This window comes from Mirounga leonina, unplaced genomic scaffold (assembly GCF_011800145.1).
Source record: "Mirounga leonina isolate KUSES-001 unplaced genomic scaffold, KU_Mleo_1.0 Mir_176, whole genome shotgun sequence".
NCBI classification, from domain to species: Eukaryota; Metazoa; Chordata; class Mammalia; order Carnivora; family Phocidae; genus Mirounga; species Mirounga leonina.
In genome coordinates, this window is record NW_023270454.1 from 21,830,033 (window position 1) to 21,855,453 (window position 25,421).

General features: G+C 43.2%; 1 pseudogene; it reads left to right on the plus strand.

The window, feature by feature from the left end:
• The window catches only part of LOC118022521, an 8,824-nt pseudogene extending 2,022 nt beyond the window's left edge, over positions 1-6,802 (plus strand).
• Positions 6,803-25,421: the final 18,619 nt, after the last annotated feature.

Sequence of the window (25,421 nt, forward strand, 5' to 3'; positions counted from 1 at the left end):
GGAGGGCCAGAGGGAGAAGCAGACTCCCTGCTGAGCAGGGAGCCCGATGCGGGACTCGATCCCAGGACTCCAGGATCATGACCTGAGCCGAAGGCAGTCGCTTAACCAACTGAGCCACCCAGGCGCCCTCAAACTTTTCTGATGTCTAACATTTCAATAATATATTCTTTCTACTAAAAGATTGTATACTTAGCAACATAACAAAAATATTGCTCCTTTATATATGTTTTGTTGCCCATGGTTGACAGTTTGTGAATAGTCTTCCAATTTTTTCATGTTATATACAAATGATTTATTTTCTTCTTTAAAAAAACTTGTGTGTATAGTATTGCAATTTTAAGATCCCTGTCTTTCTTTTCCTTTATATTATTTGTTTTATGAGACTTGGAGCCTTACAAGTCATTCCCACACACAGAAGTGGTTCTTAAAGAGTCTCCTGTGTTGGCTTTGCTATTTAAATTAAATGAACTGATTTTTGTGTGTACCAGTAAATGGAGCCAGTTATCCCAGGACCATTTATTGAAAAATTCATTTCTCATTGATCTGCATAGCTTTATCACACAGCCAGTTTCCATGTGTTTGTGATTCTGTGTCTGCATTCTCTTCCCTGTTCCTTTATTGGCCTATCCCTGGACCAGTACAATACTTTCATAATTACTAAGACATAATTATTTAATAATTACCATGTTGATGCCTGGTAAAATATGTCTTAATTTTGTTCCTCTTCTCCAGAAGTGCCTTGATTCTTCTTGGCGTTTTGTTCTTCAGCTTATCTTAATGCCATTAAAATAATCTCTTTGGGGATTTTATTGGGATTACACTGAAGCCATAATTTTAATGGCACGTTTGCTATATTGAGTGTTCCCATGCATGCCTATGGTGTCTTTTTGCATTTATAAAGGTATTCCTTAATACCTTCCCCTAAATACTTGATTTCTTCACAATACATATTCATTTTAGATTAATTCCTAGCTATTTAATATTTTTGATGAAATTGTAAAATTTTCACTTTTTTTAATACACAATGTTGCTGATGAATACACGATGAATAGGCAATGTTGATACACAATGTTCATTAGTTTCAAGTATACAACATAGTGATTGGATAAGTCTATATGTTACGCTGTGCTCATCCCAATTGTAGCTATCATCTGTCACCATACAGCACTATTCCAATACCATTGACTATATTCTCTGTGCTGTACCTTTTATTCCTGTGCCTTACTCATTGCATAACTGGAAGCCTGTATCTCCCACTCCCCTTCACCCATTTTGCCCATTCCCCCAACCCCTTCCCCTCTGGCAACCATCAATTCTCTGTATGAGTCTGTTTCTGCCTTTTTTTTTTCATTTTTCCGTTTTTGTTTTTTAGATTCCACATAAAAGTGAAATACGGTATTTTTCTTTCTCTGACTTATTTCACTTGGCATAATACCCTCTAGGTCCATCCATGTTGTTGCAAATGGCAAGATCTCATACTCTTTTTTTTTTTTAATAGCAGAGTAATGTTCCATTTGTATGTGTGTAATATATATATCACATCTTTATTGATGGACAATTGGGTTGCTTCCCTATTGGCTACTGTAAATAATGCTGCAATAAACAGAGGTAAAAGTTTCACTTTTTAGAGGCGCCTGGGTGGCTCAGTTGGTTAAGTGACTGCCTTCGGCTCAGGTCATGATTCCGGAGTCCTGGGATTGAGCCCCACATCGGGCTCCCTGCTCCTCGGGGAGCCTGCTTCTCTCTCTCCCTCTGCCTGCCCCTCCCCCTGCCTGTGCTCGCTCGCTTGCTCTCTGTGTCAAATAAATAAATAAAATCTTAAAAAAAAAAAAGTTTCACTTTTTAAACATTGTAAATTTTTTTGTTTGTTGCTCACACATTGATAGACACTACACACATATATTTTACAGTAATGTTGCTAAACTCTGGTGCCTGGGTGGCTCAGTCGGTTAAGCATCTGCCTTCGGCTCAGGTCATGATCCCAGGATCCTGGGAGCAAGTCCCATGTCTGCTTCTCCCTTTTCCCCTCCTTTCACTAGTTCTCTTAATCAATCTCTCTTAAATAAATGATCTTTTAAAAGATAAAAGCATAGAAATAAAAATACCCTCAAGATTTTACCTGGATTCTTGAGTTTTCTAAAAGACGATTACGGGGGTGCCTGGGTGGCTTAGTCGTTAAGTGTCTGCCTTCGGCTCAGGTCCTGATCCCAGGGTCCTGGGATCGAGCCCCGCATCGGGCTCCCTGCACTGCGGGGAAGCCTGCTTCTGCCTCTCCCCCTCCCCCTGCTTGTGTTCCCTCTCTCGCTGTCTCTCTCTCTGTCAAATAAATAAATAAAATCTTTAGAAAAAAAAAAAGACAATTACGTTTTTGCAGATGATACCTTCGTTTCCTTTCAGTGGTTAAAATGTTTTCAGCATCACCTTACTGAGCTGGTTCCAGCCTCTATAATTGAGCTGTCAGGCTGTCACCACCCTAACCCACTGACCAATCATAGCATCACTAAAGCAGAACAATTAGACATTGTGTGTATACTCATTTGATGTTTTTTGGACATTGCATCACCTATGAATTGTTCTTGCAAAATTTGGATCTGAATTCAACAAACCTTGGCAGCTACCTTTTAGTTGATAGCAAATACATGGAGTAGAGGGGGAATAAGCTAAATAAAATAAAAATATTGCCTTAAAATAGTGTTTGTCTTCGTTACTGAGTTTTTTTGTCACCCCCTTAAATTTTTCACCTAGGGTGAGTCCCTCCTTTTCCTCCGCCTGGTCCCAGCTCTGCAACTCAGCACAGAGATCAGAGCTGGAACTATGGCTCGAGAGCAGTGATTCTGAACACATCAGAAGCTTTTTTTTTAACCACATGCCCACCTCCCGCAGTCCCACTAGCATGAGGGAAGCCTGCCTCTGCCCTCTCTTCCCACAAGGTCTACCTCTCTTCTATCCCTGTCAGCACACTCAATCCAAAGTGACCAGGAACACACTTGCATTTGAGTGGTTGGGTTTATCACCCTCGGTCAGGAAAAACTCACACCATGAAACCCATGGAGAACTTCAGTGAGGTGGTGTTAAGATTTATTTTAGGATTTGGGTTGTGTTAGGTGATTTGCAAGATTTAAGGGGACAGGACATTGCTCTGATAGGATGTTGTGAGGAAGAGGAGTAATTCTATGATTGGAGCCTGAAATCAGCGGTCACTCATCTTTGCCAGGAGACGTGGATGTTTGGTCATTTTTGGTCATGTGTGTTCATGATGTGCATGTTTTGTCTGTATTCAGATCCAGTAAGAATAGTCTTGTTTTTTTCTTTTTCTTTTTCTTTTTTAAGATTTTATTTATTTGACAGAGAGACACAGCAAGAGAGGGAACACAAGCAGGGGGAGTGGGAGAGGGAGAAGCAGGCTTCCCGCAGAGCAGGGAGCCTGATGGGGGCTCCATCCCAGGATCCTGGGATCATGACCTGAGCTGAAGGCAGACACTTAATGACTGAGCCACCCAGGCGCTCTTTATTTATTTTTTTTTTTTAAAAGATTCTATTTATTTATTTGAGAGAGAGAGTGTGAGAGCACAAGCAGGGAGGAGATGGAGAAGCAGGCTCCCTGCTGAGCAAGGAACCTGATGCACGACTTGATCCCAGGACCCTGGGATCATGACCTGAACCCAAGGCAGACGCTTAACCGACTGAGCCACCCAGGCGCCTCCTGATCGCTCAGGATCTGAATCTTGCTGACTAGTCTCAACTGTACCTTCTCATCTGTTTAACAGATTAGGCTTCCTTTGCCCCTCAACTGGGCTTGATTCCCGGGTTTCTTCCGATGGCTTTCTTCTCCACTGGTATCTTTGGTTCTTCATCCCCCAGGGTTCCCAGGCAGAAGAAAGTCCACCAAACAGTTACACCCTCTGTTGCACTGAACTAATATTGAAAGGAACAGCATAGAGGTGGGAGCAGATCGTGGCTTCCCTAGGGGCTTAATTGTAATACCTTGAGTTTGGTTGGGTTGGGCTGAGAACTCTGATATGTTCTGCCCATTGCTCCTGGTAAATTCATTCACATAGAGGCTGAAAACAGATCTGCATTTCCTTTTCTTTTTTTTTTTTTACCCAAGATTTTATTTATTTGACAGAGAGAGAAACAGTGAGAAAGGGAACACAAGCACGGGGAGGGGCAGAGGGAGAAGTAGGCTCTCACTGACTAAGGAGCCCGATGCAGGACTCGATCCCAGGACCCTGGGATCATGACCTGAGCCTAAGGCAGACGCTTAACGACTGAGCCACCCAGGCGCCCAACAGATCTGCATTTCTAACCCCGGTCTTCCAGATCTCATAAATCCCAGGTAGGCATCTTAGTTAATTATTCATCAAGCAGACTTTTTATGAGCTCTCACTAGATGGGAGGCACTGAGTTAGAAGCCTAGATGCAAAGATCCCTTTTGGTGTCCCCACCATCAGAGAACTCACAGTCCAGAGAACAAAGACAATGTGGACTGAGGATTTCCTCCATGTGGATGGCTGTGTCCAATCAAGGAATAAAATAAAGGTTTTCCTGGCAGAGGGATGGTTTGGCGTTACTCGCGCCTGCCCTGGGACTTGCTGAGGGTCACCTTCACCCAGCCTCCCAGAAATTGCTCGCTGGATGTGTATTTGGGCTTTCCAGCAGGTCTCTTGTGAAGACAAAATTGCTGGGCTTTTTACCGTTTTATCCTGGTTGCATGTTATTCTAATAGCCCCAGGTCCTGCCTCCACAAAGATAAGACAGATCTATGATGTGAGTAAAAAGAAACCTGGAGAGCAGGTATCCATCATGGAAGGAGACCTTTCCTGGAGGCTTGGGTCCTGGGATCTTGCCCAGAGTCAGGCTCCCTCTCAGTGGGGAGCCTGCTTCTCCCTCTCCCTCTGCCTCTTCCACCACACCCCCTCCCCCCACTTGCACTCACTCTCTCTCATGCTCTCTCTCACTCTCTCAAATAAATAAAATCTTTAAGAAAAAAAAAGAAAATGTTCTTTGTTCAAAACAAAGGTTTTCCTTAATGAGCAAAACAAACACCTGGATTGTAGCAATTTTCCAGGGAACATTAACTAGATTAATTTGTTGTGAAAATGTAAAAGAATTAGAATACTATAAATAGATTTTGTAAAAAAAAAAATTCACTTGTTAATTTGTTAACTTAGGACACAATGAAAAGCAAATTGCTCTCACTCCTCAGGTCACCAGGCCTCTTCATTCCTCTCCAGCATGACCATTTCTAAGTGTTTACTGTACCTTCCAGAAAAATCCTATTCATATACATATACAAGCCTAGACACCGTTTCATGTTGCTTTGGTTAATTATACAATATGAGCATGCTATATGCAGTGTTCTGCACTTTGCTTTTTACACTTAGCTGTGTCTAGAGGGTTTTTTTCATATCCACATTACAGATCCATTTTGTCTATTGCTTTTCTTAAAAAAAGATTATTGATTTATTTTAGAGAGAGAAAGAGAGCACGGGGAAGGGCAGAGGGAGAGGGAGAGAGAGAATTCTCAAGCAGACTCCCCACTGAGCACGGAGCCAGATGTGAGGCTTGATCCCAGGACCCTGAGATCATGACCTGAGCCGAAATCCAGAGTCTGCTACTTAACTGACTGAGCCACCACAGGCGCCCCTCATCTATTGCTTTTAGCAGTCATTGCTTCTTCAGTGTAAAACCTGAGATATATTTGATTAATACCAGTTTTTGTGGAGAACCAGTAGTATATTCCTTTCTTGGTTTGTAAAGATTTTTCTTTTAGGATTGCAAAGAAATTATACTAAATTACTGTACCTTTCCCATGAGAAATGGAAATAATAAATACAATATTATAGGTAATTATGGGGAATAAAAGGGTCCAAAAACTATTTCTCTACTAGTTGGAAAACACAAATCCACTATGCTTCCTGGGATCAGAACATCCCAAGAATTGTGATTATACAATATTCCAAGTATTGTTTTGACCACTGCACATGGGAATAATTGACCTCCATTCAAAGTTTTTTCTAATTTTGAGACGGATGATGCCAGATATGCACTAAGATGTAAGAAGAGACTTAAAATTTACACAGTGGGGGATCTGTAGGAGAGCAGGGCTTCAGAGAGCAAGAAGAAGGGATTGGCTTGGAGTTTTTTTTAAAAAAAGATTTTATTTATTTAATTTATCAGATAGAGAGAGAGAGAGAACACGCACACAGGCAAGGGGAGCTGCAAGCAGAGGGAGAAGCAGGCTCCCCGCTGAGCAAGAAGTCCAATGCGGGGCTCCATCCCAGGACCCAGAATCTTGACCTGAGTTGAAGGCAGATGGTTAACCGACTGAGCCACCCAGGCGCCCATGGCTTGGAGTTTTTATTGTGGTAGGGGTGTGGGGCCAGGGTGGGGTTCCCTGACCAGGAATGGATTTGCATGGTTTGAACATCCTGCCTGCACCAAAAGGGGGAGCAGCTGGGCTTTCATATCAGAGTGCCGAGTTGTGGGGCCAAGGGGAAAGAGGGAGGAGTGAGGGTGAAAGCTGTCAGCAAACACTTATAAAATGGAATCAGACTCTCATTGTTCACCCCTGATGTTTATGTGTTGGTTTGATGTATCATATTTCATTTCAATGAATTTGAGCTTGTTTAAATAAGCCATTATGTTCTGTTTGGGGCAGGCATTTTTTGTCCCATTGGGAGGTGAACGTTCCATCAAATGCCATATCGAGGAGCCCAGCATTGTGTATTCGGAGACGTGGAATGAGTCCTCAGACACGATTAGGAATGTCTGGAACTCCGGTCTTGTATTCTGCCCTTAGTATATGCAGAGATGTGTGTACCCATGACTAATATTTTGTGTATCTGTGAGGTAAGAGTTCCTTACCTAAAGGGGAAAACTTTAGGAAATGTCCCTAGAGTCTTTAAAAATGTGTGTTTTGGACTGATTGTTGGTCAGGGCCCCCAGTGCTAAGAGACTGCCTGAAGTTCCATAAATTATACTGACCCTTGGGTCCTGTTATTTATCAGGACCGTCCTGGTAAAGAAATGAAAAGCATCAAAGCTCCACTGAGTTCATCATGTATGACAGTGGTCCATACACTATAGGAACTCCCACTGCTATTCACTCAGGTGATTCCAAGAAGCTTCCCAACTACCCAAGGGTTCTAGGAATTCAGGGACCTCCTTCAGTACCACAGCATATGGCTAAGGATTGAGAAGATGGAAGGCCCCCCCGCGCCACACCCCGCCGGAAGGCCATGCCAGAGGTTCCAAGTTGGGCTCCATCCAGTAGCAAGCAGGCCTTGGGAGCCATGCCAGCCTGGTGGGGGTGCTGAGCCCAAAATCCAAGGCATACTGAGCAGTTGGGTATGGAGGGTTATAGACTGAGGGACTATAGGAGCCTCCGTTTCCAGGGAGATCCCTGCACATGGCTAATGGCAATGGCATAAAGCTAAGCAGGTCTTGCATCAGGAGCTCAGGGCCAATCTATGGTCACCTTCATGGTCCAGAACTCCAAGAAGCATGGGAGGAAGTTGCCGAAGCCTCTATAGTAAAGATGTCTCTGGTGGTACTAATAGGAATGTCTAATGTATTCCAATTTAGAGAAATATTAGAGCCTTTTCTTAGAGGGGCCCCATCAAAGGTGGGCTGATTTGTAAGGGGCAAGGACTTAATTTAATTTTAATTTATTACACATCAATTTAGAGGAACCGTGCCTTTTCAGGATATTTTAGGGCAATGTATGTTACACTAATGGGAATTTAGGCAGGATAGCAGTTCTGATGGTTAAGACGAGGCATAGCTCTTTCGACCTCTATTTTATGTTCAGTAACATTACTAAGATTTAAGGGGCATCTTGATTAAATTATTGGGATCCTTGGGTATGACTAATTTGAAGCTCAGCACTGATTAAGCTCATGAAAATTTTATAAAAGGTACATTTTGGCAGATGCCTAACTTAAAACTACATCCAGGTGGTAGAGGCCAAAAGCCAATCAGTGCCCTTTAATCTTTTTTTGTTGTATGAATTCTTTTAGTAAATTTTGAATTTCTAATTGGGTCAAATTACAGACCTCTGCTCCAGTTTTTCTTCCCTTCCAGTGAATTCAGCTCACTTTTTTCTTCCTTCCTGCCTTCCTGCCTTCCTTCCCTCTTTCCATCTCTCTCTCCTTCCTTCTTTCCCTCCCTCTCTCCCTCCCTCCCTTCCTCTTCTCCTTTCTTTTTTCCTTCTTTCCTCCCTATATCCCTCCATTTCCCCCCCTCCTTTATTCTTTTTTTTTCGATTTGAGGACACTGGACATTTGAGGACATTGGATATACTTCATGAGATGGTCCTCTCTTCCCTGCTCATATTTATAAGTTTTTCACTCAGAAAACCTCAAATTTGTATGATCAAAATTTAAGTCCCCCATGGCTATGCTTGGCTTCTAGAGTTTAAGGACCCTGGGCTTAGGGGCGCCTGGGTGGCTCCGTCGTTAAGCGTCTGCCTTCACTCAGGTCATGATCCCAGGGTCCTGGGATCGAGCCCCACACATCAAGCCCTGCACGGGGCTCTCTGCTCAGCAGGGAGTCTGCTTCTCCCTCTCTCTCTCTGCCCACCCCTCCCCGCCGGCTTGCGCTCGCTCTCTCTTGCTCTCTCTCTCTTTCTTGCTTTTTATCTCAAATAAATAAATAAAAGTCTTAAAAAGAAAAAAAGGACCGTGGGTTTAATTAAGGCTAGTGTGCCTTCCTATGCCACAAGGGGTGCCTTGGGTGTTTTGCCTTGTAACCTTGAAGATTAGGATCTTTGTTTTGACTAAGACAAAGGCAGCAGTGGCAGAAGCAGCAAAAACGTTTTATAGAGTCTTTTTTTTAATAATCTTTTTTTTTTTTTAAGATTTTATTTATTTATTCATGAGAGACAGAGAGAGAGAGGCAGAGGGAGAAGCAGGCTCCCAAGGAGCAGAGAGCCCGATGCGGGACTCGATCCCAGGACCCTGGGATCATGACCTGAGCCGAAGGCAGTCGCTTAACCAACTGAGCCACCCAGGCGCCCCGTTTTATAGAGTCTTAGTGAGCTATCTGCTTTGGGAGCATGGAGCTCAGTAATTCAAATCTTCATATAACGATGGTTATTTACATAGTGACCACCCTGGCCCTACACATGTGCCTGCTCAGCATCCGGGATATCATGGAGGGAGCGTCTTTACCGGGAGTGCTCTACGGAACAGGAGCCAATATCTAGTGAGACATTCAACCAATCAGTCACAGGTTAGAGACTTTCCCCTGAAACTACACGGGTCACAGCTGATGCCAGAATCTAGACACACAATTCATTCTAAGACCTGCAGATGGGTCGAGCCTGAGACACATGACCCAGAGCCGCATTACAGAAGAGCTCAATCCTTACTTTTATCCCTAAACGCCAATGATTATGAAAACATCTGACACAGGACAGTTAAATCTAGAAGTGGGCCTCAATAAAACCCAGAAAATGCAGCACAGAAGAAAGTTCGTGCCTGCCTCTAACAACAGAGCCAGTGGTTACAAGCCAAAGGAAGAGGAGACGTTGCTGGTCCTGGGGCTCGGTATCTCCATGATCCTGCTCCCAACACCAACTGTTGGGACCCGCTTGCATAGCTATGCTGGACCCCCACCCAAAATTTGGTTCAGGGTTCGCCTGGCTGGCTCAGTTGGTAGAGCATGTGACTCTTGATCTCTTGATTTCGGGGTCGTGAGTTTGAGCCCCATGCTGGCCATAGAGCTTACCTAAAAAATTTTTCTTTCAAATGTCAATGCTGATAATGCCCCCTCCCCACACACAACCCGGATGAGTATGAAAAGGTTTATTCCTCACATAATGAGGCTGTATGAGAGGAGGAGGCAGGCCACCAGAGTAGGTCCCCAAATGACTCCAGGAAATAGGAAGAAGAGACCAGTGAGGGGTGTTATGAAACTTGGATTTCCCACCTCATTTCAGCGTCTTCAACCCGCTTCTGCAGGGGCCCGGTGTAGCTTCGGAGCTGCTTCCCGTGGCCGGCTGCAGCTTGCTCCACGGGCGTCAGGGGGTGGCCCCGGTGGCCGCAGGACACCTTGCACTGCGGACACAGCAGCTCCAGGTCCTTCTCACGGACCAGGGCCAGAGCCTGACTGTGCCGCTCGCACGGGGCTTTCTCCTCCCGCAGCCTCCTCCTTGCTCCTCCCGGCGGGAAGCCACTCCACAAGAGCAGTCATGTGACCTAACTGCATGGCCCTCTTTTTTTTTTTTTAAAGATTTTATTTTTTATCTGAGAGAGTGAGAATGAGAGAGAGCGCATGAGAGGGGGGAGGGTCAGAGGGAGAAGCAGACTCCCTGCCGAGCAGGGAGCCCGATGCGGGACTCGATCCAGGGACTCCAGGATCATGACCTGAGCCGAAGGCAGTCGCTTAACCAACTAAGCCACCCAGGTGCCCCTGCATGTCCCTCTTGAGGTTCCTGTCGGGACGGTGGTGGAGGGCGACGGGACAGGGGAGGATGTCCTGTGGGTCTTCCCAGCACTGGTGGATGCAGGAGCCACAGCTGTGCCCACAGTCCGTGGTCACTGGGTCTCTCAGGGAATCCAGGCAGACGGGGCAGCGGGCCTCGGCTTGGAGCTCAGCCGGGGAGGTTGCAAAGGGCACTGTGTACTCAGGGTTTCTGGGTGAGGAGACTCCCTTTAGTAAGTGTGATCCAAGTGGAACTAGGAAAGGTGAGAAACTGATGTCTCCTCAGTGTTCACTTTCCTGAAGAAAGCCTGAAGTCTTCTAGGGTCCCAGGAAGCCAGAACCCCACAAGCCTGTTTCTGCTTCCCTTCCTTCAGCTCTAGAAGAAGCTGCCAGGAGGAGGCAACCACGGATCCCCTAGCTCCGGATCACCTTGACTCAAATTCATCTTGGCTTCTCAGTCCTCTTTGTCAGGAGAGAGACACAGCTTCAAGAAGTGATGGAATTTGATGACCATGGAGAGAATCTCAGACTGTGGGATACTTGACAGAACAACTGACCCGATTTCTTCAACATAAAATAGCAAGGGATAAAATGTATCTACATAAAAATAATGACAGGCATGTATATCAGTGACAAAGATTTACCTAATTTATTTTCCTGGTGCAAATACATATACTCTAAAAGAAACAAACAAAAATACTGATAAGTCAGGTGGGATAGTGGAAATCTCCTTATTTAAAAAACTCTTAATTATTGGGGCGCCTGGGTCGCTCAGTGCTTAAGCAACTGCCTTCGGCTCAGGTCATGATCCTGGAGTCCCGGGATCGAGTCCCACATCGGGCTCCCTGCTCGGCTGGGGGTCTGCTTTTCCCTCTGACCCTCTTCCCTCTCATGCTCGCTGTCTCTCATTCTCTCTCTCTCAAATAAATAAATAAAATCTTAAAAAAAAACCCCAAACCCCCCCCCAAAACCCCTCTTAATTATTAATGACATTATGACCTTGCTAGTAAAAAGAGGTTCTGCCCATTAGACATCACAATGCAGGATTTATTTTTTTTTAAAAGATTTTATTTATTTATTTGACAGAGAGAGAGCACATGCTCAAGCAGGGGAGAGGCAGAGGGAGCAGGCTCCCCGCTGAGCAGGGAGCCCAATGTGGGGCTCGATCCCAGGACCCCAGGATCATGACCTGAGCCAAAGGCAGACGCTTAACCGACTGAGCCACCCAGGTGCCCCACAACGCAGGATTTATACAGAAACTAATATGTGGTCTGGGGTTTCCTTCATAATATTGAAGGACAGATGGATTTGGGACATAATTTTATAGGTAGATACATAGGGTTTATTGTACTATGTTCTCTACTTTTTTATATACTTAAAATATTGTCTAGGGGTGCCTGGGTGGCTCAGTCATTTAAGCATCTGCCTTCCACTTGGGTCATGATCTTAGGGTCCTGGGAATGAGCCTCACATCGGCTTCCTGCTCGGAGGGATGTTACATCTCCAAGGCCCGCGTGGTGCCTCCCCCACAATCAACACAGCACTGAGAGCATCTCCTCTTCCTGTGAATCAGTCGCATCTTGCCGATCCTCAGAACACCGCACATCACAACCTCTCTGTTTACCGCCAAGCTCTTCATCTGTTTCCTTTTATCCTCATAATCCTCTAGGGAGTTTCCTTTCCTTGTGCTGTTGGACAGATTCCAGATGCAATCAGCGTCAGAGAAATGACAGGCCCCTGATGACGTTTCCCATCTTCCTCTCTGCATCTTCTGCACAGGGGCGTGGGCCGGGCGTGGAGGGTGGGGAAGATTTGACTCACTGTCCCATGTTCCCACTTCCTACTACTTCTCCAGTGAAACCCCCCTAATTTAATCAGCGGTCTGATTTCTGGGTCCATTGAGAACTTTGAAGAGACTTCATCTTCTCTTTCTCAAGCAGGCAGATGCAGGGCTTGCCTTCACTTGTTCTTTCCCAGGCAGTTTTAATCCTTCTCAGGCAGTTTTTAATTCCTTCTGCTCTTTAAAGAAGGTGTTTGCGGTGTGAGTCCTTGCCTGTTTTCTGGATTCACAAACTCATTCTATCCTCACACCTAGCCGATGAGCTCCTGGGAGCAACATCTCCCCTTCCCCTGCTCCTTCTGGAGGTGGGGGCTTTGGAGAGGTGTTGGGAAGGTGGGGGAGGGGCTGATGCCCGGATAGTGCCAAAGGCGCTATAGGAGCAGACCTCGCTAGGTGGACCTAATCAGGATTTTGCTCTGAAAGGCTTGGGCATAGAGATTAAATAAGTCCTCCTGGGTGACTCTGGCATTTTGTAATATCTTTGGTAATCTCATCCGCACCACGTTTTTCCAGCTACTGCCCTATGACAACCTACCCCTTCAGACTGGATATCTGTCAGTATGTTGTCATTAATATGTACAACATCTACCTGACATCCTATTCACTGACAGCTCATTCACTCGTTCAACAAACTTGTTGAGTGCTCACTATGCGTGGACTCTGACCAGACATCTGGAACACAAGGATAACCGAACATTTCCCACCAGCAAGGAGCTACAGTGCAGATGGGAGAGATGAGCCACAGAATGAAGGTTCTGTCTCTTCTTCATGAGGATGGCCAACTCCTGAGAGGAGAGCATAAGGATTTTCCTTTGTCAAGGGGACAAATGCCTGGACTATAGAACCAGCTGCTGTTATGGTTTTCAAGAAGTAAAGTGATATCCTGTGTATGATAAAAAAGTCTCACATGGCAGAATGGAGTAATTTCCCACCTCTATTTGCCTTTCTAGAGTTATTTGCTGTTAATGGCTTCTTGTTGAAACTTCCCATTAATCTCTGCTTATACAAGAAAAGTTATATGAGTAAGAGTATATATGTATACAACAATCCCTTTGTTTATCTCCAAAACAAGAGAAACCTATGTATTCTATTCTACAATTGCCCATTTGTCATTTATTATTTATTTATTTTTAAAGATTTTATTTATTTATTTGAGAGAGAATGAGATAGAGAGAGAGCATGAGAGGGGGGAGGGTCAGAGGGAGAAGCAGACTCCCTGCCGAGCAGGGAGCCTGATGTGGGACTTGATCCTGGGACTCTAGGATCATGACCTGAGCTGAAGACAGTCGCTTAACCAACTGAGCCACCCAGGTGCCATCCATTTGTCATTTATTTTTGTCCTATATCACCATATATACTTCATGCTACTTTAAAATATGTTGCCAAGGGACATGCCTGGGTGGCTCAGTCAATTAAGCGTCTGCCTTCAGCTCAGGTCATGATGCCAGGGTCCTGGGATCGAGCCCCACATCGGGCTCCCTGCTCACTGGGAAGCCTGCTTCTCCTTCTCCTCCTCCCCTGCTTGTGCTCTCTCTGTCTGTCAAATAAATAAAATCTTTAAAAAAATTTTAAAATAGAAAATATGTTGCCAAATTTAAGGAAGTTTGAATGGGAAATATTATAAATAAGATGGGTATTTTTTGAAGAACTGTAGGCTCTCCATTCTTCAAGATTAGCATTTCCCACAGTATATATGGCCCTCTGGTTTGTTCCTCAAGAATAGCTCTCATTTGTTTAATTATTAACCATGCAATATGCACTGTGTGAAGTTCTTCATCTAAACATCTAATTGAATTTCCTCTTCACATCTGAGAGATAGTGACTATTACTTCCCATTTAAAGAAGTGGAAAATGATCGCCAAAGGGTAATTCATCCAAAGTCACAGAATCCCTTCTCTGCATTCCCACAGCACCTTTTATATTCTTTCGTATAGGATTGGGATTTTTCATATTGGGATTTTTTATTGTATTGGCAACTAAATCGGCAATTTTATATTTAAGATTACACCCCAAATTAATACTGTAATTCTGTTAGATTTTTTCAAAGAATATATAACTTTTGTATTTAAGAAAAACTTTAAGCTATATTTAAATTTTTTAAATTTATTTTTATTATGGTAAAAAACACATAACATTAAATTTACCATTGTAAACATTTTAAAATGTACAGTTCAGTTGTAGTAAATATATTCACATAGTTGTGCAATGGGTCTCTAGTATTTTTTCATTTTGCAACATTGAAACTCTACATCCAATAAACACTAATTCCCCATCCTTCCTCCCCTTAGCCCTTGGTAACCACCTTTCTACTTTCTGTTTCTACGATTCTGTAATTTTGACTGTATATTTCATATGAGTGGAATCATAAAATATTTGTTCTTCTGTAACTGACTTCCTTTGCTTTAGCATGACATCCTCGAGATTCATCCATGCTGTAGCACGTGAAGGAATTTCTGTTTTGGACCTGTGCATCTGGAGATGCATTAGAAATCCGAGTGGATGCTTCCATTAGATGTTGCATACAGGAGACTGATGGTACAGAAACGGGACAAGCTGCAGAAAAATTTTGAGCCATCAGCACAAAGGTGTCTTAAATAGTGCTAAGAAGTGATGATACTTAGGGAGAGAAGTTAAAGATATAAAAAGAGGGCTCTCCAGACAATGCCTAAAGAAATACAAATTAATGAGTGGACAGATACTGACACTTAGTGGCAATCAGGGAAAACAGCTAATTCAAATGCACATTTCTCCCATCAGATTAACAAAAATTGAAAAAGATCCTAAAAATCCAGTTGGCAAGAATTGTGAGAAAAATCATAAACTGTCAGTAGAAATGCTATGGGTTCAGACTTTCTTCTTTACACTTTTTAAAAATGGAAGTAAAATGTACATGCAGTTAAAAGTTTACTTTGGGTACATGCAACATGACGGACTTAATACAGCAATTGTTAATATTTCTCAATAGAAATTCTCAGGACATTTGACTCAGTAATTCAATTTCTAAGATTTATAGAAATACTACAGAGAGGGTTGCATAAGCTGCCATTAATAACAGACTATTTAGGGGCTCCTGGGTGGCTCAGTCGTTAAGCGTCTGCCTTCGGCTCAGGTCATGATCCCAGGGTCCGGGGATCGAGATCCGCATCGGGCTCCTTGCTCCATGGGAAGCCTGCTTCTCCCTCTCCCACTCCCCCTGCTTGTGTTCCCTCTCTTGCTGTGTCTCTCTCTGTCAAATAAATAAATAAAATCTTAAAGAAAAAATAAAAAGAAAATCCACATATAACTTTTGCCTCCCCTAAAACTTACCAATAGACTACTGTTGATGAGAAGCCTTACCGACAATATAAAGAGTAGATTGATTAATGTAGATTTTGTAGGTTACATGTATTATATACCATATTCTTACAATAAAGTAAGCTAGAGAAAATGTTAAGAAAATCATAAGGAAGAGAAAATACATTTAGAGTGCCTTATTGTATTTATTGAAAAAAAATTCACATACATAAGCATAGCATAATGTGTAGGCTTGTCGAATCGTTATGCTGTACACCTGAAACTAATGTGTCAACTATACTTCAAAAAAAAAAAATCCATGTGTAAGTGGACCCACGAGTTCAAACCCATGTTGTTCAAGGGCCAACTGTATACTGCATAAAAATTAATTTAAATTTATTTTATATTGGTCCCTGATTTTTACTTACGGGTCTCTTTTTTAATTTTAGATTTTTAAAAATATTTATTTATTTTCTTCAGAGAGAGAGAGAGAGCAGAAGGAGGGGCAGAGGGAGAGGGAGAGGGAGAGGGAAAGAATCTTGAGCAGACTCCTTGCTGGGCATGGAAGCCTATGCAGGGCTCGATCTCACACCCTGAGATCATGACCTGAGATGAAATCAAGAGTCAGATGCTCAACTGACTGAGCCACCCAGGCGCCTCACTGGTCTTAATTATATACAGTATTGGTGTACTATATATATATATATAATACACAGTCTATTGGTATCCTTTTCCAGAATGTCCCATATTTGGAATCATACAGTATGTAACCTTCTCAGAAATGACTGCCTTCACTCAGTAATATGCATTTAAGATTCCTCCGTGTCTCTTCATAGCTCGGTAGCTCACTTCTTCTTAGCACTGAATAATATTCCATTTTCCAGATGTATCACAATTTATTTACCCATGCACCTACTGAAGGACATCTTGGTTACTTCCAAACATTAGCAATTGTGAATAAAGCTGCTGTAAACATGTGTGTACAGGTTTTTGTGTGGACGTCAGTTTTCAACTCCTTTGGGTAAAATACCAAAGAGTATGCTTGCTGGACTGTATGCTAAGAGTAAGTTTAATTTTGTAAAAAGCCAGAAGTCAAAAAATTTGATATCAGAAAAAATGATGGTTTTACTTTAATGTACTAAGAACACTTAACATGAGATCTACCCTCTTAACCAATTGTTGGGTGCACAATACTGTTTTGGTAAGGTAGACATAACGTTGTACAGCAGATCTCTAGAACTTACTCATTTTGCATAGCTGAAGCTTTATACTCATTGAGGAATAACTCCACATTTCTCCCTCCTCCCAGTCCCTGGAAACCACCATTCTACTCCCTGCTCTTATGAGTTTGTCTATTTTAGATACTTCTTCTTTTTTTTTTTTTTTAAAGATTTTATTTATTTATTTGACAGAGAGAGACACAGCGAGAGAGGGAACATAAGCAGGGGAGGTGGGAGAGGGAGAAGCAGGCTTCCCGCCGAGCAGGGAGCCCGATGCGGGTCTCGATCCCAGGACCCTGGGATCATGACCTGAGCTGAAGGCAGACACTTAACGACTGAGCCACCCAGGTGCCCCTAGATACTTCTTATATATGGGATCATGTAATACTTGTTTTTTTGCAACTGGCTTATTTCACTTAGCTTGACATCCTCATGGTTCATCCTGTTGTCAAAGATGGCAGAATTTCCTTCTTTTTTTTCTTCTTCTTTAAGGCTCAATAATTTCCACTGTGTGTACGCACATTTTCCTTACCCATCTATCCATTGATGGTTATTTCTACATCTTGGGTGTTACTACAATTCCATAATGGCTGCAACAAACTGATTTTTAAGGTGATTCTCAGAGTAGACTGAAAGCATAATTCCAAGGATGAATTTAAGTGAAGCCAACAAGACTTTGGGGATTGAGAAGTGTTGGGGAAGTTTACCTGAAAAGAATGACGTGAAACAAATCAAGCTATGGTACCAAAAGCCCATTTTCTGAAGGTAAGCACTTTGTAATAGGTGATATGGCTCAGAGGTTTAGGATCCGGATTCTGGCACCAGACTCTCTCTACTGCTTATTGGCAATATAACTCTGGGACCTTCACCTCCCATTCTTTACCTCAGTTTGCTAAGCTATAAATTACAAAGTAAACTAGCATTTATCTCACAGGAGTTGACGTGAAGATTACATTAAATACAAGAGCACTAGACACAGCAGCATTTTTATCACCCAGGGGTAAGACCCTGAATATCTACATTGACACTTCCCGGTGGGTTGTTTGGCATCTCCAGGGGCTATGTGGATATTGTAGGGTTGTTATGTGTCATTTGGGCGCACTGCCCATTACATCTAGAAATCCTGAGATAGATGGATATAGATACATGTTTGATGTAGGCACAAGTGTTGGTAATGGTAGAGATGTAGGTACAGGTAGAGATACGGATGTACATGTACTTTAAGTGGCACAGATCAAGAAACTCCAAGAGCATGTTGAATGAGCTTGCCAGAGGTTAGAATTGATCAGGTGAGGAGGCCCATGAGGCAGCTGTTTCGTTTTCAAACAAGCCTGATCTTTTTCTTTTTTTTAGAGACTTTTTTTTTTAATTTAAAGATTTTATTTATTTGTCAGAGAAAGAGTGAGAGAGAGAGCGCACAAGCGGGGGGAGCGGCAGGCAGAGGGAGAAGCAGGCTCCTCGCTGAGCAAAGGATCCTGATGTGGGGCTCGATCCCGGGACCCTGGGATCATGACCTGAGCCGAAGGCAGACGCTTAACAACTGAGCCACTCAGGCGTCCCCAAGCCAGCCTGATCTTCTAAAGCCACGGTGGCAGTTGGGACCATTGTACAGTGGAACTTGAGTGAATGGTGGCTGCACCGTTGTCCTAAGGGAGTAACAAGGAATGAGTTCACTCCCAGCCATAGTCACCACAAATGACAATCTTGAGCTCGAGAGGGTCAGAAGTCCCTCAAGTGAATATTTAAATTTGATGTGCTTCTAATCAAAAGTTTCTAAGAACTCTGATGAACTGATACTGAAGTCTCTGTGGAAAAGTAATTGTCCAAGAAACATCAAGAGAATTCTAAACAAAAAAGATCAGGGACAGATGGTAGACTTCCTGTAGTTGACATCAACTTGTTATAAAAACTTATTATTGGCCTAAGAATAGATATACCATTGAAACAAATTGAAAAGCCCAGAAAACACATCTATTCTTATTTAGGACACAAACTCACCATTTCCACTGTTATGTCTTCAGTACAAGCTACCTAATTTCTTGCTTAAAATACTGCACTAACTTCCTATTGGCCTCCTCACTTCCATTTCTGCCTTCTTACCATCTGTCCTACACACTATAGGAATGATCATTTTTAAAAAGCTTATCAAATCATGTCACTTTTCTACTTAAAACTCTGATGGTTGCTAAGTGCACAAATGTTCAGTTATACTTGGCATTGCCAAGTTTTAAAACAAAACTGTTCTTTTTTAAAGATTTATTTATTTATTTTAGAGAAAGAGAGAGGGTGGGGGAGGGGCAGAGGGAGACGGAGAGAGAGCAGACTCTGGGCTGAACACAGAACGCGCTACTCGGGCCTTAATCTCGTGACTGTGAGATCATGACCTGAGTTGAAATCAAGAGGCAGACGTTTAACTGACTGAGCCACCCAGGTGCCCCTAAAACAACATTTACAAAGTTGTTGAACCAATTCGCTCTCCCTTTTTCCAGCTATATTGCCTCTTCTCTGTGTTCTCAGAGGAACTGTGCCTTTGTCTAAACTGTATCAACACACCTATGGATCTAGATACTGATGACATTTTTTCTGTGAGTCTACATTTGAAAATATATTCCAGTATTGCATCAAGAAAAGGAATAAATGAATGATACTATCTCCTTTTAAAAGTGATGTTTATTTTTCCTTTTTAATAAATTGAACAAATATTTTAAAAATGCAATAATAACTTCTTTTTTAAAAGATTTTATTTATTTATTTGAGATGGAGAGAGAGAGCTCGCATGAGTGGGGGGAGGGGCAAGGGAGAGGGAGAAGCAGACTCCCCAATGATCAGGGAGCCCGAGGTGGGGCTCAATCCCAGGATGCCAGAAGCATGACCTGAGCTGAAGGTAGCCAAAAGCAGCCTATTAACTGAGCCACCCAGGCACCCGCTTGATGAAGTATCACAAAGAGAACATTCCCCCGTAAACATTTCCCCTATCGAAAAATAGAATCTCTGGGCCCCAGAAGCCCCCTCGTGTCTATTCTCAAACATTACCCCTACACTCCTCCCCCAAAGAAAACCAACTGTTCTAACTTCTCACACTACAGATTAATTTTGCATATTTTTGACCTTTATACAAAGAAAATTTATGCATTATGTTCTCGCTTCTACAACTCATTATGCGTGGGAGATTCTTACAGACTTTTGTGTTTAACAGTTCACTTTTCTTGCTGAATGGTAGCCCATTATCTGGACAGACATCTGGGTTGTTTCTCTGCTTGTTTATTAAGAATAATATTACTACATGGGCACCTGGGTAGTGCAGTCGGTTAAGCATCTGACTCTTGGTTTCAGCTCAGGTCATGATTTCAGGGTGCTGGGATTGAGCCCCAAGTCAGGCTCTCCCCTCAGCTTGGATTTTCTCTCCCTCTCCCTCTGCCCCTCCCCACTGCTCTCTAAAATAAAAATAAAATAAATAAATCTAAAAAAATTATTACCAAAAATAATAATAACATTACTACAATAATTCTTGTACATGTGTTTTGATGGACATTAGTAAACATTTCCATTGGTTAAATACCTAGAGTGGAATCGCTGAGTCATAGGGTATGTCCACATTCAACTTAGCAGGTTGTACCAAAAAGGTTCTCAAGGTGATTGTAACAATATCTATTCCCATCTGCAAGGAGGGGTCTGTTTTTGACAAAGCTTCCCAGAAGATTCTTTTCTGAAGACCAATTTGGGAAACATGGTTCTCACTGTCCTTTACATGGAGTGTGGGGTGAGGCCATAAGAAGATGACTAGAGCTAGCAAGGGCCTCCTTCTTACCTGGCATCCAGGTTAGTCCTCACCATAACCTGCCACTTGCTGAAGAGCAGACTGAGGGTCAAAGACATTAAGTTAACCCAACATTACATGGCTTAAAAACACATCTCAGGAATGTAGCACTTTAATCTACATAGACATTCAACACCTATTTAGTGAGGACCTACTATGAGGTACATTGTGACAATGTACAAAGAAATGGGAAATGCCACCTGGGTTAAGTGTCACCACCACCAAGTATAAACATGGAGAAATGACTATTCTGGAATGTCAGAGAAGACCTCCCATGGGAAGTGTAACCTGACAAGGGCAGGGGTGGTGATATGGGCAGGTTTGCATTTTGGCTAGAGAGTGGGGAACAGATTAGCAGGCTTGGGTCAGCTTTTATACGAGAGCTCAGTGGTTGCAGTGAGATCTGAGAAAAGAAAGGGGTTCCTAGGCTGGTGGATGCGCAGTAAAGAACTAAGCTTGCCCAAAGAAAGTCCTTTGCTTCTGACTCCTGGGAGGTAACCTCTAAACCTTTCTGATGATTGGAGCCTTAATCATGTGGGGCTGAAGCTGTAATGGGCGAAGTATCAGCGGTCACTCATATACGCCAGGGGATGCGGGTGTTTGGTCATTTTTGGTCATGTGTGTTCATGATGTGCATGTTTTGTCTGTATTCAGATCCAGTAAGAGTAGTCTTGTTTTCGTCTTTATCCGTCAGAGTCACAGAGTGGCCCTGTCTGATGTTGCTGTTCTGTGAAGCTATTTCTGTTCAAAGGAAAGAGCCAGACCTAGCTGAGAGTGCCAGACCGGCTCCCATAATGCCGGTGGGGGCCTGGGGGCTTGGAGGGGCATTTCCCTGTCCAGTCACCACACTCCTGAAGCTCACACAACGGAGAAGGAGAAGCATATATCCTCTGCTGAATACCAGCCCGTGGGGATAGAAAACAGTTGGAGAGCCACTGATAGGGAGGGAAGAGGGTGTTGAGGGGAAGCCCCAGGGTCCACAGGCATGGAAGACCGGAAAAGGAAAGCAAATGTGAAGCAGCCATTGAGAGAGCACTGAGACTGGTGGACAAAGTTCAGTTCCCAAGTCTGCAGGTAATAAGGTGGTCAATGGATTTGGAAAGACAACCATCATGAAGAACCATTTGAGTAGGAAGGCAGGATTGAAAGCTTGATGATGTTAAATATTGTTTTTTTAAATGTAGGCTCCATACCCAATGTGGGACTTGAACTCAGGACCCTGAGATCAAGAGTTGTGTGCTCTACTGACTGAGCCCACCAGGTGCCCCTGAAACCTTGATGATGGAGATTGATTGTAGGGAGTTCGACTGATAGCTGGAACTCTCAGAGTCTTTATTCCAGAAACTGCATCAAAGTTGAACAACTGACTCTTTATGTGAGTTCTCTGAGGATGGGTGGCCACCCCCTCCTAGGAGGCCACCCATCCTCCTAGGAGGCCACCAATCCTCAGAGAACTCACCCCCTCCTAGGAGGCCACCCCCTCCTTCTGGATTGTGCCCTCAAAATGTCCCGGGGAATGACTGCCAGCAGGGATTTAGAGACCAATTAAGTGAGGGACCTTATCTTGAAAAATGAACTAGAAATGTATTTCTAATTGTGTGAACACTGGGAGGGAACGTCTTGCCTGCTGTGTTCAACATGTAACACTGATTTGTTGTTTTGATAAAAGACAAGAAACTGGAAGAAATGACAAATGAGGCACTTAGAGAATTCAAAAGGTTATATGTGACCCCCTGTTACTGCATACCAGTGGTTCTGAATATACAGTCTCCTGACCAACATCATTAGCACCACTTGGGAGCTTACTAAAAATGTAGCTTCTAGAAAGAAAGAAAGAAAGGAAGAAAGGAAGGAAGGAAAAAAAGAAAGAAAGAAAGAAAGAAAGAAAGAAAGAAAGAAAGAAAGAAAGAAAGAAAGAAAGAAAAAGAAAGAAAGAAAAGAAAGGAAGTAAGGAAAGAAGGAGGAAGGAAGGAAGGAAGAAGAGGAAAGAAAAGAAAGAATGAAAGAAAGAAAAGAAAGAAGGATGGAAGGAGGAAGGAAGAAGAGGAAAGAAAAAAAAGAAAAAGAAAGAAAGAAAAGAAAGGAAGTAAGGAAGGGAGAAGGAAGGAAGGAAGAAGAGGGAAGAAAAGAAAGAAAGAAAGAAAAGAAGGAAGGAAGAAAGGAAGGGAGAAATGCAGCTTCTTGCTCCTTCTCCCCAAGAAATTACTGAATCAGAAACCCTGGGGGTGGGGCCAAGCAATCTGTGTATTAATAAGCACTCCCATTAATTCTGATGCCTGTTAAAATTTAAAAGTGCTGTACTTTCTACTTGCTCTCTCTCACTTGTGAGGCCACAGTTAGCACGTATGTCCTGAAGATTCTTAACTCTGCAGCTCTAGTTCAGATAGTTCTCTCAAGCCCTGAGCCAGGATCCAATTGCCTTTTGGTATTTCTAGATGCTTCTTCCCAAATCATCAATACTTAGCTCTGCCTCTCATTGAATTCAATTTCTCCCAAGCGTGTTAAATTTACACCGTTCCCTATTTTAGTGAGTGGTTCCTCCATCCACAATGGTCCAAACTACTTTTCCTCAATTCTATTTCATATCCAAATCAGGGCGACAGCGGCTCTCGCCTGGATCACTGTTCTGTTTTCCTAACTGACCCATTTGTTGCTCCCCTGCCCCTCTCCCACCATCATTCTGTTCTCTGTCATGCACTGTTCTTTTCCTTTTTTTCCAATAAAAAAATATTTTTGAGGGGCACCTGGGTGGCTCAGTCGGTTAAGCATCTGCCTTCGGCTCAGGTCATGATCCCAGGGTCCTGGGATCGAGCCCTCCATCGGGCTCCCTGCTCGATGGGAAGCCTGCTTCCCCCTCTCCCACTCCCCCGCTTGTGTTCCTGCTCTCGCTAACTCTCTCTCTGTGTCAAATAAATAAATAAAATCTTAAAAAAAAAAAGATCTCTCTGCATTTTAGAGATCAGATTATGGAGTTGGGTGGATGAGGTAGGGTAAAATGCAGGTGTCAGATTGGATGGTTAGGAGGCTCTTGCTAGAAATCGTGGTGTCTTGAAGCAGGGTGCTGGAATGAGATTAGATGGGGACGTTGATTGAGATGGGGAAATGATGGGATCTGTGGGGAAGGGAAGGAGCCCCGGTCACCAGTCACTGAAATAACAAGCACCAGGTGAGAGCAGGATTGAATGGCAAGGGAGCTTCAGTTTTTTAATATAATGAGTGTTTGGTGCCATTAAAAAAGGGAAATGTCTCGTTTACAGTTGGATCATGTGTACATTCAATCAAATTTCAAAATTTGACAGGAAAATGTCAAATCAGATGTACTGATTTGACATTTAGGGAAGAAGTTTAAAGTAAAAGCACTGACTTGAGACTCTTTAAAAGAGATAAAGTAGTTGAAGTCTTGAGTGGCTGACATTTGACAGAGTCGATCGAGAATAAGGCCTCTGAGTTCTTTGATGTGCATTTATTTCCTTGCTCTTAACTCTGAAAAATAACTCCATTCTAGAATACTCAGTTTTCAGAGAGTTCTCTCTCTCGGTGTGCAAGCAGGGCACTGGGGGTAGAGGTGGGGAGGGACTTAGTTTCTCTTTTAACACAGGATTCTCCTCTCTTTTTTGTGGGTATCATTTCCTTTATCATTGTATGGGGCTTCATTCAGATAGAATCATTTGATAGGGTGGGGAAAGAATTGTTTGCTTTGAATATATTAGGGGAGGCAAAACTTATCCTCAACCGAACTTGGTTTTTAGCTGGGAGTTTTTAAACAAAAAGAGACGGGGCGCCTCGGTGGCTCAGTCAGTTAAGCATCTGACTTCAGCTCAGGTCCTGATCTCTGGGTCCTGGGATTGAGCCTGGAGTCAGGCTCCCTGCTCAGCGGGGAGTCTGCTTGTCCCTCTGCCCCTTCCCCTCCTTCACCCACCCCTTGCTCTCTCTCAAATAAATAAATAAAATCTTTAAAGTTTTTTTAATTTATTCATTTGAGAGAGAGAGAGAGCACGATCAGGGGTGGGGTGGGGGGAAACAGAGGGAGAGGGAGAAGCAGACTCCCCGCTGAGCAGGGAGCCAGATGACCTGGGACTGGAGATCCCAGGACCTGGAGATCATGACCCAAGCTAAAGGCAGACGCTTAACCGTCTGAGCCACCCAGGCACCTCAATAAATAAAGTGTTATAAAAAAATAAACAAAAAGATTAGTAAGAGAAAAACAGTTTATTAAAGCATGCTGCATCCTGCTAGCTGGAGAAACCTAAAGGAAAAGTAAACATGGTGGCTTAAATTCCAGCTGATGTGGTATCTTCAACAAAGAACAGTTCATTTGTAGAGAAATGAGAGCACAAAAGAAAGTAGTTTGAGGTTTCCTAGGGTTGCAAAATGTGGGAAGTTAAGTATGGAAGGGAATTAATGGAGTAGAGTTTGTTTGCAGATTCCTCTAGTGTCCTCTTTGAGCTGATAAGCATCTGTCTCAGTAAAAGAATTTATATACCATCTTTAGGCAGAGAAAAGGAGCCCTTCTGGATTTGTGACTTCTTAATTGTCTTCAGCTCAAAATAACTTTTATGTCAAGGAGGCATATTTTGGGGTGACATATTCTAGCTTCCTTCAGATGCAATTTCCAGATGAAAGGTTCTCAAGCTTTAGGATGCACTGGAATCACCTGATAGGCTTTTAATAACACAGGCTGATTTCTGTAGCAGCTGCTTTTAGGCAAACAGGCTTGGGCGATGGAATGCAGAAAGGGCCCAGAGTGACCCAACTGGCTGAATACAGGCAGGCCCATCAGGCGACCCACCTCAAAATAGCCACAGGCCCTAACCTGACCAATGGGCTACTTACAACTAGGCAGT